Source organism: Papaver somniferum, chromosome 1 (assembly GCF_003573695.1).
Source record: "Papaver somniferum cultivar HN1 chromosome 1, ASM357369v1, whole genome shotgun sequence".
NCBI classification, from domain to species: Eukaryota; Viridiplantae; Streptophyta; class Magnoliopsida; order Ranunculales; family Papaveraceae; genus Papaver; species Papaver somniferum.
In genome coordinates this window covers 4083235-4110460 of record NC_039358.1, presented here as the reverse complement: position 1 = coordinate 4110460, position 27226 = coordinate 4083235, and the positions used below count along the sequence as shown (strand labels likewise).

At 35.3% G+C, this 27226-nt stretch overlaps 5 long non-coding RNA genes across 5 annotated transcripts; all 5 read left to right on the top strand.

Annotated features, from left to right (window-relative positions):
- Positions 1–1894: 1894 nt before the first annotated feature.
- LOC113325122 lies at positions 1895–13279 on the top strand. The gene is made up of 2 exons (XR_003347981.1): positions 1895–2223; positions 12956–13279. It is a non-coding gene; the product is annotated as an uncharacterized LOC113325122 (long non-coding RNA).
- A 928-nt stretch (positions 13280–14207) lies between these two features.
- Positions 14208–14965, top strand: LOC113325117. The gene is made up of 2 exons (XR_003347980.1): positions 14208–14544; positions 14642–14965. It is a non-coding gene; the product is annotated as an uncharacterized LOC113325117 (long non-coding RNA).
- Positions 14966–16036: 1071 nt separating this feature from the next.
- Positions 16037–16653, top strand: LOC113325113. The gene is made up of 2 exons (XR_003347979.1): positions 16037–16232; positions 16330–16653. It is a non-coding gene; the product is annotated as an uncharacterized LOC113325113 (long non-coding RNA).
- An 854-nt stretch (positions 16654–17507) lies between these two features.
- LOC113325109 lies at positions 17508–18339 on the top strand. The gene is made up of 2 exons (XR_003347978.1): positions 17508–17918; positions 18016–18339. It is a non-coding gene; the product is annotated as an uncharacterized LOC113325109 (long non-coding RNA).
- A 1067-nt stretch (positions 18340–19406) lies between these two features.
- LOC113325104 lies at positions 19407–20065 on the top strand. The gene is made up of 2 exons (XR_003347977.1): positions 19407–19603; positions 19701–20065. It is a non-coding gene; the product is annotated as an uncharacterized LOC113325104 (long non-coding RNA).
- Positions 20066–27226: the final 7161 nt, after the last annotated feature.

The following is a 27226-nucleotide window of genomic DNA, read 5'->3' as shown; positions in this document are numbered from 1 at the left end:
GAAGATTGTAAATTGTTTTCTATCGGAATTTCCAAATTATATCGAGGGATCAGATTTTGCTCGAAGATTTGATGGATCTGATAGGTATCATAACTCTCTCTAATCGCAATATATGGCTAGACTTATTTCTCTATCTCCTACAAACTTTGGTTTGTTTATTCATCATTACTGATTACCTTGTGTTTTTTTCCCTCAAGAATCGGAAACAAAAAAATGTTGTTTGCATATTTCGAGGATCCTTTTAGTCTTAAAAAGCATCCAGATCGGTGGAATGGCGTAAGATCTGTGAACTTTTTCTGTAAACTTTATGATTATGTTGATTCTTATCACAAAAAAGAAAGAAAAATCAAGGCCTCAGATAAGCGGTTATACAACAGAATCAGTAATATCACCATAACCGACTGGAAAGCTGCTTTGCCACGTGAATGCAAGGCTGAAGCTATGGAACGTGTAAAGGATTACAGCTTTACTTGGTCAATTCATTTTCTTGGATTTATACGGCATTTTTGTCAACACAGCGCCACAAGTGATACCCTCATACATGTATTATTTCTTCTCTTTATATATTAAAATAAAATAAATTATTTGTTTTTTGTTATTATTATTAGTGTTTCATTCAACAACAAAAATCCTTCGCAGAAACATTTCGGGGTGACCGGTGAGGGATACTACCAACTTTTGAGGATTGAATCAACAATTCCTCATTCAATGCTTCACAGCCGTAGAGGAAGAATTTGACGGAACCAGTGGTCTGGTCCATCACGACTTCTTTGATGACTATTTAATCGTTCCGAGTGCGGTGGTTGCAGATCGACTTTAATTTAATCGCATGCGAGGAAATGGAAACTGATAGTAGGAGTTTGCGGTTTCCATTTTTGTTGGTTTTTCTGTGTGCTCTCTTTGATTTCGTAACTCTTAAACTATTGTCTGATGATGAACTTAATTTTTTCGTGTGGTGTGATCGAATTTCTAATCTTATCATATTAGTATATTATAGATTCAGTTGGACCTCTATGGACATTTATTTGGCCTTCAGGCTCCAGGATTTTAAACATGAAATTCTGGTCAGCTCAAGCGTTAGGTGATGGGCATATGATCGTGGAAGCAATAGAAATGTTTTTTATTTTTTTAACTTATCAAGGAAAAAAAGAACATAAGAAGCGTTAGATGAAATTGAAGATGATCCTCCAATTGATGTTTGATACTTACATATGTTTGACTATATAAGACCATATTTTAACAAACTTTATAATATAAAATATCATATGTTTGACTGTATAAGACAATATCTTCCCAATTAATTTATAAATGTTTCTAAAGTGAGGGGTATAATTATAAATTCGTTCATTAATTTTATTTTGTATAAATTCTTTAATAATTTTAATAATCTGAACAGATTTGACTGAGTATGTTATTTGAAAAATGCACTAATCTCATCTTTGTTGTTACAGTCCGGTAGAAAATGTGTTAAAAGAATTGCAACAAAGAGGTTTTTGTCATGGAGAGGTTTGCCCAAAAAATGTCGTAATTGTGTGCAACGGTGCTGAAATTAAAGGGAGCCATCGATAGAAATGTTGAGTGGTGGAGGAATGGTAATTAATCTTAATTAATATAAATTAGTCAATAATTTAAATTTATATTATAATAAATATTCTTTATTTCAGATTTTATCGGCTATGGGAAGATTGTAAATTGTTTTCTATCGGAATTTCCAAATTATATCGAGGGATCAGATTTTGCTCGAAGATTTGATGGATCTGATAGGTATCATAACTCTCTCTAATCGCAAATATATGGCTAGACTTATTTCTCTATCTCCTACAAACTTTGGTTTGTTTATTCATCATTACTGATTACCTTGTGTTTTTTTCCCTCAAGAATCGGAAACAAAAAATGTTGTTTGCATATTTCGAGGATCCTTTTAATCTTAAAAAGCATCCAGATCGGTGGAATGGCGTAAGATCTGTGAACTTTTTCTGTAAACTTTATGATTATGTTGATTCTTATCACAAAAAAGAAAGAAAAATCAAGGCCTCAGATAAGCGGTTATACAACAGAATCAGTAATATCACCATAACCGACTGGAAAGCTGCTTTGCCACGTGAATGCAAGGCTGAAGCTATGGAACGTGTAAAGGATTACAGCTTTACTTGGTCAATTCATTTTCTTGGATTTATACGGCATTTTTGTCAACACAGCGCCACAAGTGATACCCTCATACATGTATTATTTCTTCTCTTTATATATTAAAATAAAATAACCAAGAGGACCGTTACTCTGTTTCGCTCAAAGTGCTAAAACTTTGAGCTTACATGGATTGAAAGGCTACAACAAATTCCAAAAATCATGTAATTTTGTTTTTTCTCGTGTCTTCGGGGTTCGGACAGTTGTTCTTGTGTCTTCGGTATTCGGACAGTTAAAATGTTTGTATTGTATGATAGATTCTGCAGTAAAATCCTTGGCTATTTTTAAAGCGCGGCTTTCAGCTTAGTAATCTTTCAAGTGGACCGACCAGAATGTAAAACACAAAATTCTCAATCCACTCCCATATTAAACACCTTTAATGTACACTGCTGATTTGCAGTGGTATTCGAAGCAACAAAATGCCTGCTTCTTTTTTGCCTGGATTTTTCTCTACCTTTAATGTTCCTAGCTTCCTGGAATCCATAGACTTCGACGGTAACCTCAGAATAGTAATCATCCTTTATCATGTTGCGTAAATATAAAACATGGAAACAATAAAACTGAATGACCACAACTTCAAAGTACGCTACAACATATCCAAGTACTCTCCCTGCGTGCTCAGCACATTTCAGCTTATCAGTACATGGTCAAGGGGCGGGTAGTGTAAATCCCAGTCACTGCCCTGTTCGTAAAAAAAAATACCCATCCCCGCCCCGTTACCTATATAAATTGGGGCGGGGCAGGTATAGGGAATACCCATATGGGGCGGGGTTTTCATGGGTTACCCTTAACACTGAGTTAATACATAAATTTGATTATAATCAAAACTTAAATAAGATTCAAACAAAAATAATAATGTAAGAACGACGCATTCTGGAATCTTAAATTCAGTAATTTATCTTAAAGTGAACAAAAAAATCTGTTAATGACTTATTAGTTTTTCTGTTTTTTCCTGTCCCGTTCTATCTTCGTCCACGTTAACCATTTCATTATCTGATTCATTTTCTCTATTTTAACTTTTAGAGAATGTGTTTGATCACAAAAAAAAAAAAACGAAAGTGATGAATGTACAAGAACGATCGAGAATATGATAAATGAAAGAAAGCTCGACTAAGTGGTGGAAGTATAAAAATCATACACATTGTTGCATAAAAGTCTAAACCTCTAACTTATGAAAGATACGGGGCGGGTATGGGGCGGGGACCTTGAATCCCATCCCCACCCCATCCCCGTAGCTTAGTTTTCGGTATTACCCATACCCGATCCCATCTCCATTTGTGCGGGTAAAACCCTACCCGAACGGGGTGGGTACCCACGGGGATGGGTTTGGGTGGGGCAAATGGCCATCCCTAAGTACATAACAAAATTATAAACCGTTATTTAATGTCCTATATTACTGCTTCGGGCTAATCCATTTTTTTCCTTGGGGTATTTGGTTTTTGGTACTCATTTTCTGACCAAAAACTGGCTTGAGTCTAACATTTGTCCAGTCTTTGCGTATGGTCCAAAGATCAACGTTGACCCGTTTAAGTATTCACTTTAAGTTAATAATTATTAAATAGATTAATTAAAATTTAATTACTAAACAAGTTTACTATTATACCCTTTAAATTTGTATACAGCACTAAGAAAACAAGTTTTCTTTGAAAAAAAATCAATGCAGTTTCTGTGGGTGAGAGGGCCGGTTTGAGGCTGATTTCGATCCTCCTTTTATATTCTTCTTCGCCGGAAAATATGTTTTTCATAGACACATATCCTCGTTACATTTAGGCTGAAACACACTACATATCTCAGCAAACCATGAATGAAATCAACGACAAATGCAGCCACTCAAGGCTATTTTCCCGGTAGCAACAAAATCCAACTCTTTTTTTTTCATTTACCGACAAACTTAAGCCTTTCTTACCAATATTGGCCTCTAAAATCTTGTCAAGCCCTACCGAGAACACCACAAAATTCACAGAACAGCTTGTTAAATGTGACATGGACAACTGCAATGCAGAGACTCCTTTGGAAACTTTCTTCAAACAGCTACAAAGTATGAATTGTTGTGGCTGAGATGAATTTGTTTTGTTCTTCTAACCCTTGTTTATCTCCTTCCCTGCAGAGAATTCAAGCATCAACAACTTCCTTCATCATTCACAAGAAAGAGCAACTTGCTTCTTCACTGATTTTAATGGATCCACAGTAGAGATTTAAACCAACACCACTGCTTCCACGTAAGAAGAAGAAATTGATGAAGAGAAATAAAAATTAATCCAATCAACACCAAAAGCACTAAAATTTCCCCAAATCAAAAACCTAAAAATCAGAGAAATCAACCCAATCGCAACAAAATCAAAACCCTATTTTTAAACCTAAATCTCAATCAGCTGCAATTGCAGCAATAACGGTTTTAACAATGGATTCACCATCAATAACAACAGTTTCATCAAATCCACCTTCTTTGCTGGTTGATTATACTCACCAATTCAATCTTAGTATGTATACTGAATTCTCCAATTCACCAGCATCATCAAACACTGATTTCAGCATTGTTCTTCGGCTTCTGAAATTAATCTCTTGCATAAACCCAGTAGCATCTTGTTCTTCCTCATTTTCTGAATAGCATTTTACTAAAGCAACTAATGTCACAACAAGCTGAAGCAAAAAAATTGATGAGGCAGATAAAAGAGAAGAACGCGCGATTGGGGATATTTAAACTAATCGAGGATATAAATTACTTCCTCCAACCAATCGTATTTGTTAAGGGTGTTTTCTAGAGGCAAAAATACTAAAATATCCTTCTTTCAAGATAAAAATCTAAAAACTTAAACAAAACTAGTGACAAAACATCTAGGTGACCAATTTTGTGGTACAAAAAATCCAACCATATTATTTTTAATAAATTAAAATAATTTCATAAGAAACACAAAAACCCCAGGTCAAATATTTATGAGCAAATTTAGTGTTTGTTATTTTAAAAAAACCCAAACATACCCTTTTACATTCTTCTTCTTCTCTCATTTCTTTTTTTCTTGGTTCTTCCGTCTCCTTCTTCCCACCACAATCACCACCAGCAACAACTTTTTTCTTCGTATCTCACTACTACCACCACCCTCCTCCGCCTCCTTCAATTTCTTCACCATCAACACCATTACCACCACCGTAAACATCACCACCCCAAACTCCTCTCAACGTCACAACAACCATAAAAAAACCCTAACCATAGTTTCATCTTCAAATTCAGAAGGAAATACATGTGGATCTGGTGATGTTGTGATGTTTCCGTAAGATTAGATGAAGAAATTGTTGCGACTGTAACTGCAATTGAAGAACAAGAAGAAGGGAGATGGGTTGGTGACGAATTATGTCGTTCAACAAAAAACATCAAATCGCCCAAGATCTTAAACTTTTCCGGTAAATCATCTCTTGTTTACAACTAATCTTAGATTCACAGAAAAGGTAAATCGGAGGTCAAATTTAGGGTTTCTTTTTTGATTGATTCTTTTTTATTAAATCTCAATGGTTTGTTAGAATGGGTTTTAACATAAATTGAAGTTAGGGTTTGTAGTGAATCTGTGTTTGAGATTTGATTGAGAAGCTGGGAGGAATTGATTTTTGTAGATTGGTGTTGCTCTGGTGAAACTGAAATGGGTTTTGTGGTTGAGTTCTAATTACAGAGAACTGGCAGTGAAGTTGCTCGATTTTGGAAGTGTACTGGATGAACATGATTGTACTGAACCTGAAATGCAATTGTAAATGGTATGTTTTTTCTTGTGATTCATGTCAGGGATAGTTGTTATGGCTAATGGCTGCAGTTATCAGTGTTGGTGACGGGTAATTATGTTGCAGGTGATAAAGATGAAATGGCAAAAGTTCAAGTTACAAGATGAATAGATGTATGCCTAGGTTGTGTGTTGTGAATTGCAGGAACACATGGAGCTGTAAATTGAATTGCATTGAGAGGAGGCAGTGATGTTGATTGCAATTGCAGGGAGAACTGGAGCTATGAGACCGCAGTTCAGATAGAGGTTTGTGATGCTGTGTAGAGGGGTGGTATCTGTGGTTGAGTTCAGCTTGATATGTTTATCTGTGGTGACTGAAGTTACAGTTGGTATTTGTGATGTTATTGATGGGTCGGAAAATCGACTTTGTTTTACCGCAAGTGCACGGTGTCAAAAAGAGCACACAATAGCAAGCACGGTTCGTTCCCTCAAGGAGAGTGAAAACTACTACCAATCAATATCAAGAACTAACTAACCAATTCAATATTTCAGAGATTGTTGTACAAAGAAAATAATCTAATGAACAATATAAAACAAATTTATAAAGATTGTAATCAAGAATATGGAAGTATTAAGGCTGTGGAATCCGTTGTAGGTTAGGTTTCACTCATGTTATATAACAAATGTCTCATTTAGCTCATGTACAATAGCAAACCTAGCTATCAAAACATGGAAGATATATTCAGTTAAGAACAATAGACATGAATTTTCACAATGATATGTCTGTTCTCGACCTAAAGATAGAAATCCAAAGTATTAGGCATACATGGCATACATAATCAAAGAATATTCATAAAGAAATTTTACCAAGGTTTCTTATGGATGTTGTTCTAGAATTCAACTATGAAATATACATGGCATAAGACATGAAAAACTCATTAAACAAACAACCCATTTTTGAGAAACACAAACATGAAATTAAGCTTTTACTTTTGAAACCATTGTTTAAGAACACAAGAAATATTAACCTACAAGTTTATCCTTCACCCTAACAATAGGTTACCAAATCATAGCTTTCTCAAAAATCATAAAAATTGATAAAGGAAATAAACTAAGCATATTAAAAGTCAAACCCTAGTTTCTCCCTGTGTACCACCTCCCTCTTTTTTAGTCCGTGTAGTGAGTATTTAAAGGCATATGAATCCTTTCTTCATAACCGCTTACAGCACCTCCAAACCCAGTCCAATACTGATCCATTTCTAAGTCTAACTTTGGCCGTAGTACCTACACTTCCTTGTTAAACCTGAACCCATCACCAGCTCTACCTGTTTGATTTCATAGTGCAATTTTCTCAAGCATTAGACTTGCAAAACTCCGGGAATAAACCCACCAAACTTCAGCACAAGACCACCCACAGCAACAACCCTTCCTGACTGCTTTCACGACACCAAATTCAGGCCAATTTTGACCCATCTGTTTATCCAGCCATCACCAGTATTATTCAGCTCAGCTCACCAGATAAAATACGATGAAGAGGGGGATCTATAGAAAGTTTTTTTCGACGATTGGGACTATTTGGCTCATTCGAAAATCGAGGTTAAGTATTATGCTAACTTGCAGAAGTTCATCGATGTTTGGAGCAAGGATCATAAGAAGGTTGTTGAGTATTGCCTGAATACATGGTTGAATCCTTGGAAGGAGAAGTTTTTTTATGCATGGACCAATAGATACAAGCACTTCAAAAATGAGTCTACAAGCCTTGCAGAGCAGTCTCACGGGTGTTTGAAAAAAAAATTGGATCAAAATAGGGTGGGGGTAGTAACGGTACAAGAAGCTATTCACGGGCACGCAGAGGATGTCCTAAGAAAAACAGTCACTCAGATGGAGTTGAGTAAAGATCGTTTTTTGATGAAACACATAAGGGACAAAGCTTTGTTATGGTTGGTAGCACACCAAGTATCATGGTGGGAAATTAACTATATGATGGATAAGTTTGCAGATTTTAGAGCTAAATCGGAAGCCGGAAAGGGAAAGATGATGAAGACGAAGTGTAATTGTACAACCGTTTTTTGGCTCGGCCTCCCTTGTAAACATAAACTGGTGGGTATAAAGATTACACTCCTCTTGAAGATATTGTTCCATTCTGGTAGCAACTTTCATTCATCCCAAAGCCTACGGGTTTAGCCAATGGAGAATTTGGAGACTTGGAGATTGGAAAGTACATCAACGAAAAATACAGAAAAATGAATTGTGCAGGAAGGCACATTTTGGTTGCTAACTTTTGGCCGGCCACCCGTAAGAGCTTGAGGTTTGAAGAAGAACCAGTCAAAGAAAAACCACCCGAAAGACCAACAACTAAAATGTCATTTAGAGGAACTGTTAACAATGGAAAGGGTTGGGATAGAGACCTATCACGTCATGAGCATGTCTAGGTGGAATATGAGGAGTACGAAAATTATTTCCTTCCTAAGTATCGAGTCGATCAAAAAAGCAAGAAAATGAAGATATGGATATTGTTGAGCATGTGGTCGAAAACCAGAAAATCCAAACTAGTGGTATGGTGACAATAAGAGGAATAAAGAGTAATCCTAAGATACCTAGGGATTTTCAAGGAACACCACATCGTGTTGCACACACTTTGTACAAAGAGTATACCGACCAACTTCCTTATGTCATCTTAGATCACGTTATATCCACCGACGATGTTGATGGGGATGGGAAATGTGGTTACCATGTTGCAACCGAACAATTAGGACAATTCGAGAAGGGGACGAACTTAACCTCATCCAAATCGAGTATGCAAGAAAAAAAATGGCGGCTAAACTTGTCGAGGACAAGCAACTCTATTTAACCATGATCATGCAAGGAGATTCAAAAGAGAAAGAATTGAATTTCAAAGAGTTGGTATCTAATGTGAAATGGAGGAAGGGGTCGAAGAAGGTCGGTTATAAGTTTTGGATGCAAATTCCTTTTGGTGGTCAACTTTTAGTGGACGCATTCACTTTTGTTGTGATTGTATTCTGCAAAGGCTTCCCGAAGGGATCTTGTATGTACGTACCCTCAAGAACTAGGTGTGATGCGGCGATAAAGCACATGTCAACAATAACCATTACATAGGATTGAAGATTTCAGAAGAATGTCCTTTACCACGGGTGGCCTATAGTGATTGGGGAGACTACGGCAAGCAGTGGACAAACCAGTATGAGTATGGAATGAACTTGTGGAATGCTTTAGAGACACCAAGTTCAATGCATGAACACGTCAGCTTGTGCGACTTAATGGGGTAGGATATGTTTTTTTTGAGCTTTCTATTTTGAAGTATGATTTTGGAATATGGTTGTATCTACAACTTGGATATTTGTATATCACCTATCCTTAACGAATACAACGTGTTTTATCTTGTGTTATGAACTTCTGATTATAATTCTCTTTTTGCAAAATAGGGTCGTTAATATGCTATTCCACTAAACCTAACGACTCTTAGTCTATCAACAAGGGTCGTTAGGTTTCTATTATAAAGAAAACGACTTTAAGTACACGTTTGTCTGGTCGTAAAGGACTCTATCTATTTCCTAATAACTTTAAGCACAACAACTTCTAAACATACTTGTAAACATAATTAACATAAGATACCGATAGTACGAACTACAGAGATTACTAATGTATCTAAGAAAGACGTAAGTTAAAGTCGACAATACTAAAAGACATAAGTTCTAGATGTTAAACCATACACTTTAAAGTTCTAGACATAAGTTCTCCTCACCCACGGATACCACCTCGACCTCGGCCTCGACCTCGTCCTTGCATTCTCTGGCTTCCCTGACTTGATGATGTGCGTATTTTCTTTGAAGGACCCTGTCTAGAACTGCCCCTTGGAGAACCGGCTTCTTCTCCACTATCTTGATCCTCACCATCTTCGTTTCCTTCACCCTTTTCTGCACGTTCTTGTCTTAGTTGGCGAGTTTTTCTCCTTGTCCTCTTACATTGCTTTGCTAGATCAGCAAACATTTTCTTTGCTTATGGATTTTTAATGTGTTGGAAGTACTCAGCGTATATACGACTTTGCTCAGGTTCAATCACTTCTCCTTTGTCGGCTTTGCAACAAAGTGACTTCATAAAAATCTTCACCCGTTCCCTCTGTTTGCATTCAAATACCGATCAAGATTAACATAATTAAAATTTTATGTAAATGATTAACACAATTCAAAAAATAAGTACTTACCACAAGTTTAAGAATGGAGGAGTCATCTCTAGTGTCGGACGCAGAAGCAGATGAAGATGCTTTGTTGCTCCTCCAACCGGTAGTCTGATCAATCCTTATCACCCTACCGTGGGGGACGCCTTCATAGCATGGCATGCAATCATCTCTTACCTCGTGACCTTCATTAACATGCTCCCACCAAGAGATGTCTACCCTACTAGTACCCAAATGCCTATTATTCCAATGCTCAGTCTCAGGCTTAGGTTCGTAAACAACATCCAACATCTTTTTGTACGCCTTGCATTTCTTTAAATTATATTTTAACGGTGATACATAATCTTCCTCGGGTGAATCTTGAATATACCCAAGCTGGCGCATTACTCTATTCGGATTGTACATTGAGTATCCATAAGGATAAAACAAAGGTTCATGGTAGTATGCAACATCTTGGAGTCCTCCTACTCTACCTTTCTTATAAGGCTCAAAGTTTACCTCTTTTCATGTCATGTTTTCCAATTTTTGGCGCATGGTTAACAACTTCAACTTCTGAGTTTCCTCCTTATCCTGACTTCCAGTGTACTTGTATCGGGGTCCTCTTGGTTTAGTGTTGTTCCACGTTGACTCCAATTGGATGGCTGCATTGTCTTTGGTCAATGAGGGGAAATGTTCGTAAATCCACACCTGAAACAACATTAAAACAATAAAAGAAAGTTAAATCTAAAAATATTGAACAACAAATATTACAAAAAATAAACGAATTTGATAACTCAAATTACCTGAAGTAAAGTCAAATTCCCGTTCATTTGAGAAGTTCGTTCCCGGGATGCCTTTGCCAGCTGAGCGTTCAAATGTGCTACCATGACAGTCCCCCACGAATACTTACTCACCTCCTCCAAGGGATCCAAAAGTTGAACAAGGTTGATGCTGACTCTGTTTCCTTTGCTATCGGGAAATATAACCGAAGCAAGGACGTACAACAAGTATGCGGCTGCCGTCGCACGAACTTCTTTCTCAGAGAGTAGTTCATTGTCTCCTTATCCTCCTGAATCTCCTCCTCCTCCTCCTCATCATCATCATCATCATCACCACTACTACCATTATTTCTTTCCTTACCATTTTCATCATTACCATCATCTTGATCCCCCTCTTCATGACCGCTCGCACCACCATTTCCATCCTCATCATCATCATTACCTTCATCCTCCTCCTCTTGAATCTCCTCCTCCTCCTCCTCCTCAATATCCTCCTCTTCATTTCTATGAGTACCACCATTCCCACCATCACCACCACCATTACATCATCATAAGAAACATATGCACCTCCTAAAGCAATTTGTCATGTTATGCGATTTCTTCTTCTTCTTCGCTTCCAGTAGCAGATATAACAGGAGAGGATGAAGAGGACAATTCAGACGAATCATCACATGGGTCTATGGGTTTGTGTATAAGTAAGGCTACCTCACTCGGTGTTTTTCCTCGTAATAGACCGATATTTAGGTATAAGCAAAGCTAATCCGATGAATGAGATTGAATTTTAAGACCGGAGTATAGAAAGTCTGAATTCCTCAAATCCTCTTTGAACGACTCTTCAAACCAGTTATCATCTTGCGCATGCAACAAGGCGGACAATGAAAAATTCATGTAATTGGACGTGGAACTGAACATGTTTGTAATCCTCTTTCACTCAAATTCAAATTTCAAATTCATGTAAATTCTAACCACATATTTCCACTGCCAAGGGAACAACGTCCAAGGACCAAAATTGAAGTTAGTACTAGTCCTCATCAGCCTGGACCACAGGAGAAAAAAAATTCTAGCGAATATGGTACGTATCATTATTGCGTGTTGTTGGAATTATAACCTTACCCTGGTTAAAAATTAAAGCTCTGGAACTCACCCAGGTTATAAAATCTTATCTTATATGCATTTACATCTTAGTGATCACTTCTCTCGTTTTCTCTGTCTTAAACACTATGTCGACATTTACTCCACACTTTTTCAATAATTTAACAAAAATAAATAATGGAACTTAGCCTATAAATTACTTCTTCTGTTTTTGTCATGGAGAGGTTTGCCCAAAAAATGTCGTAATTGTGTGCAACGGTGCTGAAATTAAAGGGAGCCATCGATAGAAATGTTGAGTGGTGGAGGAATGGTAATTAATCTTAATTAATATAAATTAGTCAATAATTTAAAATTATATTATAATAAATATTCTTTATTTCAGATTTTATCGGCTATGGGAAGATTGTAAATTGTTTTCTATCGGAATTTTCAAATTATATCGAGGGATCAGATTTTGCTCGAAGATTTGATGGATCTGATAGGTATCATAACTCTCTCTAATCGCAATATATATGGCTAGACTTATTTCTCTATCTCCTACAAACTTTGGCTTGTTTATTCATCATTACTGATTACCTTGTGTTTTTTTCCCTCAAGAATCGGAAACAAAAAAATGTTGTTTGCATATTTCGAGGATCCTTTTAGTCTTAAAAGCATCCAGATCGGTGGAATGGCGTAAGATCTGTGAACTTTTTCTGTAAACTTTATGATTATGTTGATGCTTATCAAAAAAGAAAGAAAAATCAAGGCCTCAGATAAGCGGTTATACAACAGAATCAGTAATATCACCATAACCGACTGGAAAGCTGTTTTTCCACGTGAATGCAAGGCTGAAGCTATGGAACGTGTAAAGGATTACATCTCTACTTGGTCAATTCAATACATTTGTCAACACAGCGCCACAAGTGATACCCTCATACATGTATTATTTCTTCTCTTTATATATTAAAATAAAATAAATTATTTGTTTTTTTGTTATTATTATTAGTGTTTCATTCAACAACAAAAATCCTTCGCAGAAACATTTCGGGGTGACCGGTGAGGGATACTACCAAACTTTTTGAGGATTGAATCAACAATTCCTCATTCAATGCTTCACAGCCGTAGAGGAAGAATTTGACGGAACCAGTGGTCTGGTCCATCACGACTTCTTTGATGACTATTTAATCGTTCCGAGTGCGGTGGTTGCAGATCGACTTTAATTTAATCGCATGCGAGGAAATGGAAACTGATAGTAGGAGTTTGCGGTTTCCATTTTTGTTGGTTTTTCTGTGTGCTCTCTTTGATTTCGTAACTCTTAAACTATTGTCTGATGATGAACTTAATTTTTTCGTGTGGTGTGATCGAATTTCTAAGCTTATCATATTAGTATATTATAGATTCAGTTGGACCTCTATGGACATTTATTTGGCCTTCAGGCTCCAGGATTTTAAACATGAAATTCTGGTCAGCTCAAGCGTTAGGTGATGGGCATATGATCGTGGAAGCAATAGAAATGTTTTTTATTTTTTTAACTTATCAAGGAAAAAAAGAACATAAGAAGCGTTAGATGAAATTGAAGATGATCCTCCAATTGATGTTTGATACTTACATATGTTTGACTATATAAGACCATATTTTAACAAACTTTATAATATAAAAATATCATATGTTTGACTGTATAAGACAATATCTTCCCAATTAATTTATAAATGTTTCTAAAGTGAGGGGTATAGTTATAAATTCGTTCATTAATTTTATTTTGTATAAATTCTTTAATAATTTTAATAATCTAAACAGATTTGACTGAGTATGTTATTTGAAAAATGCACTAATCTCATCTTTGTTGTTACAGTCCGGTAGAAAATGTGTTAAAAGAATTGCAACAAAGAGGTTTTTGTCATGGAGAGGTTTGCCCAAAAAATGTCGTAATTGTGTGCAACGGTGCTGAAATTAAAGGGAGCCATCGATAGAAATGTTGAGTGGTGGAGGAATGGTAATTAATCTTAATTAATATAAATTAGTCAATAATTTAAAATTATATTATAATAAATATTCTTTATTTCAGATTTTATCGGCTATGGGAAGATTGTAAATTGTTTTCTATCGGAATTTCCAAATTATATCGAGGGATCAGATTTTGCTCGAAGATTTGATGGATCTGATAGGTATCATAACTCTCTCTAATCGCAATATATATGGCTAGACTTATTTCTCTATCTCCTACAAACTTTGGTTTGTTTATTCATCATTACTGATTACCTTGTGTTTTTTTCCCTCAAGAATCGGAAACAAAAAAATGTTGTTTGCATATTTCGAGGATCCTTTTAGTCTTAAAAAGCATCCAGATCGGTGGAATGGCGTAAGATCTGTGAACTTTTTCTGTAAACTTTATGATTATGTTGATTCTTATCACAAAAAAGAAAGAAAAATCAAGGCCTCAGATAAGCGGTTATACAACAGAATCAGTAATATCACCATAACCGACTGGAAAGCTGCTTTGCCACGTGAATGCAAGGCTGAAGCTATGGAACGTGTAAAGGATTACAGCTTTACTTGGTCAATTCATTTTCTTGGATTTATACGGCATTTTTGTCAACACAGCGCCACAAGTGATACCCTCATACATGTATTATTTCTTCTCTTTATATATTAAAATAAAATAAATTATTTGTTTTTTTGTTATTATTATTAGTGTTTCATTCAACAACAAAAATCCTTCGCAGAAACATTTCGGGGTGACCGGTGAGGGATACTACCAAACTTTTTGAGGATTGAATCAACAATTCCTCATTCAATGCTTCACAGCCGTAGAGGAAGAATTTGACGGAACCAGTGGTCTGGTCCATCACGACTTCTTTGATGACTATTTAATCGTTCCGAGTGCGGTGGTTGCAGATCGACTTTAATTTAATCGCATGCGAGGAAATGGAAACTGATAGTAGGAGTTTGCGGTTTCCATTTTTGTTGGTTTTTCTGTGTGCTCTCTTTGATTTCGTAACTCTTAAACTATTGTCTGATGATGAACTTAATTTTTTCGTGTGGTGTGATCGAATTTCTAAGCTTATCATATTAGTATATTATAGATTCAGTTGGACCTCTATGGACATTTATTTGGCCTTCAGGCTCCAGGATTTTAAACATGAAATTCTGGTCAGCTCAAGCGTTAGGTGATGGGCATGATCGTGGATAGTGAAGCAATAGAAATGTTTTTTATTTTTTTAACTTATCAAGGAAAAAAAGAACATAAGAAGCGTTAGATGAAATTGAAGATGATCCTCCAATTGATGTTTGATACTTACATATGTTTGACTATATAAGACCATATTTTAACAAACTTTATAATATAAAAATATCATATGTTTGACTGTATAAGACAATATCTTCCCAATTAATTATAAATGTTTCTAAAGTGAGGGGTATAGTTATAAATTCGTTCATTAATTTTATTTTGTATAAATTCTTTAATAATTTTAATAATCTAAACAGATTTGACTGAGTATGTTATTTGAAAAATGCACTAATCTCATCTTTGTTGTTACAGTCCGGTAGAAAATGTGTTAAAAGAATTGCAACAAAGAGGTTTTTGTCATGGAGAGGTTTGCCCAAAAAATGTCGTAATTGTGTGCAACGGTGCTGAAATTAAAGGGAGCCATCGATAGAAATGTTGAGTGGTGGAGGAATGGTAATTAATCTTAATTAATATAAATTAGTCAATAATTTAAAATTATATTATAATAAATATTCTTTATTTCAGATTTTATCGGCTATGGGAAGATTGTAAATTGTTTTCTATCGGAATTTCCAAATTATATCGAGGGATCAGATTTTGCTCGAAGATTTGATGGATCTGATAGGTATCATAACTCTCTCTAATCGCAATATATATGGCTAGACTTATTTCTCTATCTCCTACAAACTTTGGTTTGTTTATTCATCATTACTGATTACCTTGTGTTTTTTTCCCTCAAGAATCGGAAACAAAAAAATGTTGTTTGCATATTTCGAGGATCCTTTTATCTTAAAAAGCATCCAGATCGGTGGAATGGCGTAAGATCTGTGAACTTTTTCTGTAAACTTTATGATTATGTTGATTCTTATCACAAAAAAGAAAGAAAAATCAAGGCCTCAGATAAGCGGTTATACAACAGAATCAGTAATATCACCATAACCGACTGGAAAGCTGCTTTGCCACGTGAATGCAAGGCTGAAGCTATGGAACGTGTAAAGGATTACAGCTTTACTTGGTCAATTCATTTTCTTGGATTTATACGGCATTTTTGTCAACACAGCGCCACAAGTGATACCCTCATACATGTATTATTTCTTCTCTTTATATATTAAAATAAAATAAATTATTTGTTTTTTTGTTATTATTATTAGTGTTTCATTCAACAACAAAAATCCTTCGCAGAAACATTTCGGGGTGACCGGTGAGGGATACTACCAAACTTTTTGAGGATTGAATCAACAATTCCTCATTCAATGCTTCACAGCCGTAGAGGAAGAATTTGACGGAACCAGTGGTCTGGTCCATCACGACTTCTTTGATGACTATTTAATCGTTCCGAGTGCGGTGGTTGCAGATCGACTTTAATTTAATCGCATGCGAGGAAATGGAAACTGATAGTAGGAGTTTGCGGTTTCCATTTTTGTTGGTTTTTCTGTGTGCTCTCTTTGATTTCGTAACTCTTAAACTATTGTCTGATGATGAACTTAATTTTTTCGTGTGGTGTGATCGAATTTCTAAGCTTATCATATTAGTATATTATAGATTCAGTTGGACCTCTATGGACATTTATTTGGCCTTCAGGCTCCAGGATTTTAAACATGAAATTCTGGTCAGCTCAAGCGTTAGGTGATGGGCATATGATCGTGGAAGCAATAGAAATGTTTTTTATTTTTTTAACTTATCAAGGAAAAAAAGAACATAAGAAGCGTTAGATGAAATTGAAGATGATCCTCCAATTGATGTTTGATACTTACATATGTTTGACTATATAAGACCATATTTTAACAAACTTTATAATATAAAAATATCATATGTTTGACTGTATAAGACAATATCTTCCCAATTAATTTATAAATGTTTCTAAAGTGAGGGGTATAGTTATAAATTCGTTCATTAATTTTATTTTGTATAAATTCTTTAATAATTTTAATAATCTAAACAGATTTGACTGAGTATGTTATTTGAAAAATGCACTAATCTCATCTTTGTTGTTACAGTCCGGTAGAAAATGTGTTAAAAGAATTGCAACAAAGAGGTTTTTGTCATGGAGAGGTTTGCCCAAAAAATGTCGTAATTGTGTGCAACGGTGCTGAAATTAAAGGGAGCCATCGATAGAAATGTTGAGTGGTGGAGGAATGGTAATTAATCTTAATTAATATAAATTAGTCAATAATTTAAAATTATATTATAATAAATATTCTTTATTTCAGATTTTATCGGCTATGGGAAGATTGTAAATTGTTTTCTATCGGAATTTCCAAATTATATCGAGGGATCAGATTTTGCTCGAAGATTTGATGGATCTGATAGGTATCATAACTCTCTCTAATCGCAATATATATGGCTAGACTTATTTCTCTATCTCCTACAAACTTTGGTTTGTTTATTCATCATTACTGATTACCTTGTGTTTTTTTCCCTCAAGAATCGGAAACAAAAAAATGTTGTTTGCATATTTCGAGGATCCTTTTAATCTTAAAAAGCATCCAGATCGGTGGAATGGCGTAAGATCTGTGAACTTTTTCTGTAAACTTTATGATTATGTTGATTCTTATCACAAAAAAGAAAGAAAAATCAAGGCCTCAGATAAGCGGTTATACAACAGAATCAGTAATATCACCATAACCGACTGGAAAGCTGCTTTGCCACGTGAATGCAAGGCTGAAGCTATGGAACGTGTAAAGGATTACAGCTTTACTTGGTCAATTCATTTTCTTGGATTTATACGGCATTTTTGTCAACACAGCGCCACAAGTGATACCCTCATACATGTATTATTTCTTCTCTTTATATATTAAAATAAAATAAATTATTTGTTTTTTTGTTATTATTATTAGTGTTTCATTCAACAACAAAAATCCTTCGCAGAAACATTTCGGGGTGACCGGTGAGGGATACTACCAAACTTTTTGAGGATTGAATCAACAATTCCTCATTCAATGCTTCACAGCCGTAGAGGAAGAATTTGACGGAACCAGTGGTCTGGTCCATCACGACTTCTTTGATGACTATTTAATCGTTCCGAGTGCGGTGGTTGCAGATCGACTTTAATTTAATCGCATGCGAGGAAATGGAAACTGATAGTAGGAGTTTGCGGTTTCCATTTTTGTTGGTTTTTCTGTGTGCTCTCTTTGATTTCGTAACTCTTAAACTATTGTCTGATGATGAACTTAATTTTTTCGTGTGGTGTGATCGAATTTCTAAGCTTATCATATTAGTATATTATAGATTCAGTTGGACCTCTATGGACATTTATTTGGCCTTCAGGCTCCAGGATTTTAAACATGAAATTCTGGTCAGCTCAAGCGTTAGGTGATGGGCATATGATCGTGGAAGCAATAGAAATGTTTTTTATTTTTTTAACTTATCAAGGAAAAAAAGAACATAAGAAGCGTTAGATGAAATTGAAGATGATCCTCCAATTGATGTTTGATACTTACATATGTTTGACTATATAAGACCATATTTTAACAAACTTTATAATATAAAAATATCATATGTTTGACTGTATAAGACAATATCTTCCCAATTAATTTATAAATGTTTCTAAAGTGAGGGGTATAGTTATAAATTCGTTCATTAATTTTATTTTGTATAAATTCTTTAATAATTTTAATAATCTAAACAGATTTGACTGAGTATGTTATTTGAAAAATGCACTAATCTCATCTTTGTTGTTACAGTCCGGTAGAAAATGTGTTAAAAGAATTGCAACAAAGAGGTTTTTGTCATGGAGAGGTTTGCCCAAAAAATGTCGTAATTGTGTGCAACGGTGCTGAAATTAAAGGGAGCCATCGATAGAAATGTTGAGTGGTGGAGGAATGGTAATTAATCTTAATTAATATAAATTAGTCAATAATTTAAAATTATATTATAATAAATATTCTTTATTTCAGATTTTATCGGCTATGGGAAGATTGTAAATTGTTTTCTATCGGAATTTCCAAATTATATCGAGGGATCAGATTTGCTCGAAGATTTGATGGATCTGATAGGTATCATAACTCTCTCTAATCGCAATATATATGGCTAGACTTATTTCTCTATCTCCTACAAACTTTGGTTTGTTTATTCATCATTACTGATTACCTTGTGTTTTTTTCCCTCAAGAATCGGAAACAAAAAAATGTTGTTTGCATATTTCGAGGATCCTTTTAGTCTTAAAAAGCATCCAGATCGGTGGAATGGCGTAAGATCTGTGAACTTTTTCTGTAAACTTTATGATTATGTTGATTCTTATCACAAAAAAGAAAGAAAAATCAAGGCCTCAGATAAGCGGTTATACAACAGAATCAGTAATATCACCATAACCGACTGGAAAGCTGCTTTGCCACGTGAATGCAAGGCTGAAGCTATGGAACGTGTAAAGGATTACAGCTTTACTTGGTCAATTCATTTTCTTGGATTTATACGGCATTTTTGTCAACACAGCGCCACAAGTGATACCCTCATACATGTATTATTTCTTCTCTTTATATATTAAAATAAAATAAATTATTTGTTTTTTTGTTATTATTATTAGTGTTTCATTCAACAACAAAAATCCTTCGCAGAAACATTTCGGGGTGACCGGTGAGGGATACTACCAAACTTTTTGAGGATTGAATCAACAATTCCTCATTCAATGCTTCACAGCCGTAGAGGAAGAATTTGACGGAACCAGTGGTCTGGTCCATCACGACTTCTTTGATGACTATTTAATCGTTCCGAGTGCGGTGGTTGCAGATCGACTTTAATTTAATCGCATGCGAGGAAATGGAAACTGATAGTAGGAGTTTGCGGTTTCCATTTTTGTTGGTTTTTCTGTGTGCTCTCTTTGATTTCGTAACTCTTAAACTATTGTCTGATGATGAACTTAATTTTTTCGTGTGGTGTGATCGAATTTCTAATCTTATCATATTAGTATATTATAGATTCAGTTGGACCTCTATGGACATTTATTTGGCCTTCAGGCTCCAGGATTTTAAACATGAAATTCTGGTCAGCTCAAGCGTTAGGTGATGGGCATATGATCGTGGAAGCAATAGAAATGTTTTTTATTTTTTTAACTTATCAAGGAAAAAAAGAACATAAGAAGCGTTAGATGAAATTGAAGATGATCCTCCAATTGATGTTTGATACTTACATATGTTTGACTATATAAGACCATATTTTAACAAACTTTATAATATAAAAATATCATATGTTTGACTGTATAAGACAATATCTTCCCAATTAATTTATAAATGTTTCTAAAGTGAGGGGTATAGTTATAAATTCGTTCATTAATTTTATTTTGTATAAATTCTTTAATAATTTTAATAATCTGAACAGATTTGACTGAGTATGTTATTTGAAAAATGCACTAATCTCATCTTTGTTGTTACAGTCCGGTAGAAAATGTGTTAAAAGAATTGCAACAAAGAGGTTTTTGTCATGAGAGGTTTGCCCAAAAAATGTCGTAATTGTGTGCAACGGTGCTGAAATTAAAGGGAGCCATCGATAGAAATGTTGAGTGGTGGAGGAATGGTAATTAATCTTAATTAATATAAATTAGTCAATAATTTAAATTATATTATAATAAATATTCTTTATTTCAGATTTTATCGGCTATGGGAAGATTGTAAATTGTTTTCTATCGGAATTTCCAAATTATATCGAGGGATCAGATTTTGCTCGAAGATTTGATGGATCTGATAGGTATCATAACTCTCTCTAATCGCAATATATATGGCTAGACTTATTTCTCTATCTCCTACAAACTTTGGTTTGTTTATTCATCATTACTGATTACCTTGTGTTTTTTTCCTCAAGAATCGGAAACAAAAAAATGTTGTTTGCATATTTCGAGGATCCTTTTAATCTTAAAAAGCATCCAGATCGGTGGAATGGCGTAAGATCTGTGAACTTTTTCTGTAAACTTTATGATTATGTTGATTCTTATCACAAAAAAGAAAGAAAAATCAAGGCCTCAGATAAGCGGTTATACAACAGAATCAGTAATATCACCATAACCGACTGGAAAGCTGCTTTGCCACGTGAATGCAAGGCTGAAGCTATGGAACGTGTAAAGGATTACAGCTTTACTTGGTCAATTCATTTTCTTGGATTTATACGGCATTTTTGTCAACACAGCGCCACAAGTGATACCCTCATACATGTATTATTTCTTCTCTTTATATATTAAATAAAATAAATTATTTGTTTTTTTGTTATTATTATTAGTGTTTCATTCAACAACAAAAATCCTTCGCAGAAACATTTCGGGGTGACCGGTGAGGGATACTACCAAACTTTTTGAGGATTGAATCAACAATTCCTCATTCAATGCTTCACAGCCGTAGAGGAAGAATTTGACGGAACCAGTGGTCTGGTCCATCACGACTTCTTTGATGACTATTTAATCGTTCCGAGTGCGGTGGTTGCAGATCGACTTTAATTTAATCGCATGCGAGGAAATGGAAACTGATAGTAGGAGTTTGCGGTTTCCATTTTTGTTGGTTTTTCTGTGTGCTCTGTTTGATTTCGTAACTCTTAAACTATTGTCTGATGATGAACTTAATTTTTTCGTGTGGTGTGATCGAATTTCTAAGCTTATCATATTAGTATATTATAGATTCAGTTGGACCTCTATGGACATTTATTTGTCCTTCAGGCTCCAGGATTTTAAACATGAAATTCTGGTCAGCTCAAGCGTTAGGTGATGGGCATATGATCGTGGAAGCAATAGAAATGTTTTTTATTTTTTTAACTTATCAAGGAAAAAAAGAACATAAGAAGCGTTAGATGAAATTGAAGATGATCCTCCAATTGATCATTATCCCGAACACCGACTACAGTGTTGTATCACTACCTCTATGATCAAGGTTTCCATTTTTTTGCTAATTGTTCATCAAGACAATTATGCACGAATGAAAGAACCAAGAGGACCGTTACTCTGTTTCGCTCAAAGTGCTAAAACTTTGAGCTATATGGATTGAAAGGCTACAACAAATTCCAAAAATCATGTAATTTTGGTTTTTTCTCGTGTCTTCGGGGTTCGGACAGTTGTTCTTGTGTCTTCGGTATTCGGACAGTTAAAATGTTTGTATTGTATGATAGATTCTGCAGTAAAATCCTTGGCTATTTTTAAAGCGCGGCTTTCAGCTTAGTAATCTTTCAAGTGGACCGACCAGAATGTAAAACACAAAATTCTCAATCCACTCCCATATTAAACACCTTTAATGTACACTGCTGATTTGCAGTGGTATTCGAAGCAACAAAATGCCTGCTTCTTTTGCCTGGATTTTTCTCTACCTTTAATGTTCCTAGCTTCCTGGAATCCATAGACTTCGACGGTAACCTCAGAATAGTAATCATCCTTTATCATGTTGCGTAAATATAAAACATGGAAACAAAAAACTGAATGACCACAACTTCAAAGTACGCTACAACATATCCAAGTACTCTCCCTGCGTGCTCAGCACATTTCAGCTTATCAGTACATGGTCAAGGGGCGGGTAGTGTAAATCCCAGTCACTGCCCTGTTCGTAAAAAAAATACCCATCCCCGCCCCGTTACCTATATAAATTGGGGCGGGGCAGGTATAGGGAATACCCATATGGGGCGGGGTTTTCATGGGTTACCCTTAACACTGAGTTAATACATAAATTTGATTATAATCAAAACTTAAATAAGATTCAAACAAAAATAATAATGTAAGAACGACGCATTCTGGAATCTTAAATTCAGTAATTTATCTTAAAGTGAACAAAAAAATCTGTTAATGACTTATTAGTTTTTCTGTTTTTTCCTGTCCCGTTCTATCTTCGTCCACGTTAACCATTTCATTATCTGATTCATTTTCTCTATTTTAACTTTTAGAGAATGTGTTTGATCACAAAAAAAAAAGAACGAAAGTGATGAATGTACAAGAACGATCGAGAATATGATAAATGAAAGAAAGCTCGACTAAGTGGTGGAAGTATAAAATCATACACATTGTTGCATAAAAGTCTAAACCCTAACTTGTGAAAGATACGGGGCGGGTATGGGGCGGGGACCTTGAATCCCATCCCCACCCCATCCCCGTAGCTTAGTTTTCGGGTATTACCCATACCCGATCCCATCTCCATTTGTGCGGGTAAAACCCTACCCGAACGGGGTGGGTACCCACGGGGATGGGTTTGGGTGGGGCAAATGGCCATCCCTAAGTACATAACAAAATTATAAACCGTTATTTAATGTCCTATATTACTGCTTCGGGCTAATCCATTTTTTTCCTTGGGGTATTTGGTTTTTGGTACTCATTTTCTGACCAAAAACTGGCTTGAGTCTAACATTTGTCCAGTCTTTGCGTATGGTCCAAAGATCAACGTTGACCCGTTTAAGTATTCACTTTAAGTTAATAATTATTAAATAGATTAATTAAAATTTAATTACTAAACAAGTTTACTATTATACCCTTTAAATTTGTATACAGCACTAAGAAAACAAGTTTTCTTTGAAAAAAAATCAATGCAGTTTCTGTGGGTGAGAGGGCCGGTTTGAGGCTGATTTCGATCCTCCTTTTATATTCTTCTTCGCCGGAAAATATGTTTTTCATAGACACATATCCTCGTTACATTTAGGCTGAAACACACTACATATCTCAGCAAACCATGAATGAAATCAACGACAAATGCAGCCACTCAAGGCTATTTTCCCGGTAGCAACAAAATCCAACTCTTCTTGTTTTTTCATTTACCGACAAACTTAAGCCTTTCTTACCAATATTGGCCTCTAAAATCTTGTCAAGCCCTACCGAGAACACCACAAAATTCACAGAACAGCTTGTTAAATGTGACATGGACAACTGCAATGCAGAGACTCCTTTGGAAACTTTCTTCAAACAGCTACAAAGTATGAATTGTTGTGGCTGAGATGAATTTGTTTTGTTCTTCTAACCCTTGTTTATCTCCTTCCCTGCAGAGAATTCAAGCATCAACAACTTCCTTCATCATTCACAAGAAAGAGCAACTTGCTTCTTCACTGATTTTAATGGATCCACAGTAGAGATTAAACCAACACCACTGCTTCCACGTAAGAAGAAGAAATTGATGAAGAGAAATAAAAATTAATCCAATCAACACCAAAAGCACTAAAATTTCCCCAAATCAAAAACCTAAAAATCAGAGAAATCAACCCAATCGCAACAAAATCAAAACCCTATTTTTAAACCTAAATCTCAATCAGCTGCAATTGCAGCAATAACGGTTTTAACAATGGATTCACCATCAATAACAACAGTTTCATCAAATCCACCTTCTTTGCTGGTTGATTATACTCACCAATTCAATCTTAGTATGTATACTGAATTCTCCAATTCACCAGCATCATCAAACACTGATTTCAGCATTGTTCTTCGGCTTCTGAAATTAATCTCTTGCATAAACCCAGTAGCATCTTGTCTTCCTCATTTTCTGAATAGCATTTTACTAAAGCAACTAATGTCACAACAAGCTGAAGCAAAAAAATTGATGAGGCAGATAAAAGAGAAGAACGCGCGATTGGGGATATTTAAACTAATCGAGGATATAAATTACTTCCTCCAACCAATCGTATTTGTTAAGGGTGTTTTCTAGAGGCAAAAATACTAAAATATCCTTCTTTCAAGATAAAAATCTAAAAACTTAAACAAAACTAGTGACAAAACATCTAGGTGACCAATTTTGTGGTACAAAAAATCCAACCATATTATTTTTAATAAATTAAAATAATTTCATAAGAAACACAAAAACCCCAGGTCAAATATTTATGAGCAAATTTAGTGTTTGTTATTTTAAAAAAACCCAAACATACCCTTTTACATTCTTCTTCTTCTCTCATTTCTTTTTTTCTTGGTTCTTCCGTCCTTTCCCACCACAATCACCACCAGCAACAACTTTTTTCTTCGTATCTCACTACTACCACCACCCTCCTCCGCCTCCTTCAATTTCTTCACCATCAACACCATTACCACCACCGTAAACATCACCACCCCAAACTCCTCTCAACGTCACAACAACCATAATAAAAACCCTAACCATAGTTTCATCTTCAAATTCAGAAGGAAATACATGTGGATCTGGTGATGTTGTGATGTTTCCGTAAGATTAGATGAAGAAATTGTTGCGACTGTAACTGCAATTGAAGAACAAGAAGAAGGAGATGGGTTGGTGACGAATTATGTCGTTCAACAAAAAACATCAAATCGCCCAAGATCTTAAACTTTTCCGGTAAATCATCTCTTGTTTACAACTATCTTAGATTCACAGAAAAGGTAAATCGGAGGTCAAATTTAGGGTTTCTTTTTGATTGATTCTTTTTTATTAAATCTCAATGGTTTGTTAGAATGGTTTTAACATAAATTGAAGTTAGGGTTTGTAGTGAATCTGTGTTGAGATTTGATTGAGAAGCTGGGAGGAATTGATTTTTGTAGATTGGTGTTGCTCTGGTGAAACTGAAATGGGTTTTGTGGTTGAGTTCTAATTACAGAGAACTGGCAGTGAAGTTGCTCGATTTTGGAAGTGTACTGGATGAACAGGATTGTACTGAACCTGAAATGCAATTGTAAATGGTATTTTTTTTGTGATTCATGTCAGGGATAGTTGTTATGGCTAATGGCTGCAGTTATCAGTGTTGGTGACGGGTAATTATGTTGCAGGTGATAAAGATGAAATGGCAAAAGTTCAAGTTACAAGATGAATAGATGTATGCCTAGGTTGTGTGTTGTGAATTGCAGGAACACATGGAGATGTAAATTGAATTGCATTGAGAGGAGGCAGTGATGTTGATTGCAATTGCAGGGAGAACTGGAGCTATGAGACCGCAGTTCAGATAGAGGTTTGTGATGCTGTGTAGAGGGGTGGTATCTGTGGTTGAGTTCAGCTTGATATGTTTATCTGTGGTGACTGAAGTTACAGTTGGTATTTGTGATGTTATTGATGGTCGGAAAATCGACTTTGTTTTACCGCAAGTGCACGGTGTCAAAAAGAGCACACAATAGCAAGCACGGTTCGTTCCCTCAAGGAGAGTGAAAACTACTACCAATCAATATCAAGAACTAACTAACCAATTCAATATTTCAGAGATTGTTGTACAAAGAAAATAATCTAATGACAATATAAAACAAATTTATAAAGATTGTAATCAAGAATATGGAAGTATTAAGGCTGTGGAATCCGTTGTAGGTTAGGTTTCACTCATGTTATATAACAAATGTCTCATTTACTCATGTACAATAGCAAACCTAGCTATCAAAACATGGAAGATATATTCAGTTAAGAACAATAGACATGAATTTTCACAATGATATGTTGTTCTCGACCTAAAGATAGAAATCCAAAGTATTAGGCATACATGGCATACATAATCAAAGAATATTCATAAAGAAATTTTTACCAAGGTTTCTTATGGATGTTGTTCTAGAATTCAACTATGAAATATACATGGCATAAGACATGAAAAACTCATTAAACAAACAACCCATTTTTGAGAAACACAAACATGAAATTAAGCTTTTACTTTTGAAACCATTGTTTAAGAACACAAGAAATATTAACCTACAAGTTTATCCTTCACCCTAACAATAGGTTACCAAATCATAGCTTCTCAAAAATCATAAAATTGATAAAGGAAATAAACTAAGCATATTAAAAGTCAAACCCTAGTTTCTCCCTGTGTACCACCTCCTCTTTTTAGTCCGTGTAGTGAGTATTTAAAGGCATATGAATCCTTTCTTCATAACCGCTTACAGCACCTCCAAACCCAGTCCAATACTGATCCATTTCTAAGTCTAACTTTGGCCGTAGTACCTACACTTCCTTGTTAAACCTGAACCCATCACCAGCTCTACCTGTTTGATTTCATAGTGCAATTTTCTCAAGCATTAGACTTGCAAAACTCCGGGAATAAACCCACCAAACTTCAGCACAAGACCACCCACAGCAACAACCCTTCCTGACTGCTTTCACGACACCAAATTCAGCCAATTTTGACCCATCTGTTTATCCAGCCATCACCAGTATTATTCAGCTCAGCTCACCAGATAAAATACGATGAAGAGGGGGATCTATAGAAAGTTTTTTCGACGATTGGGACT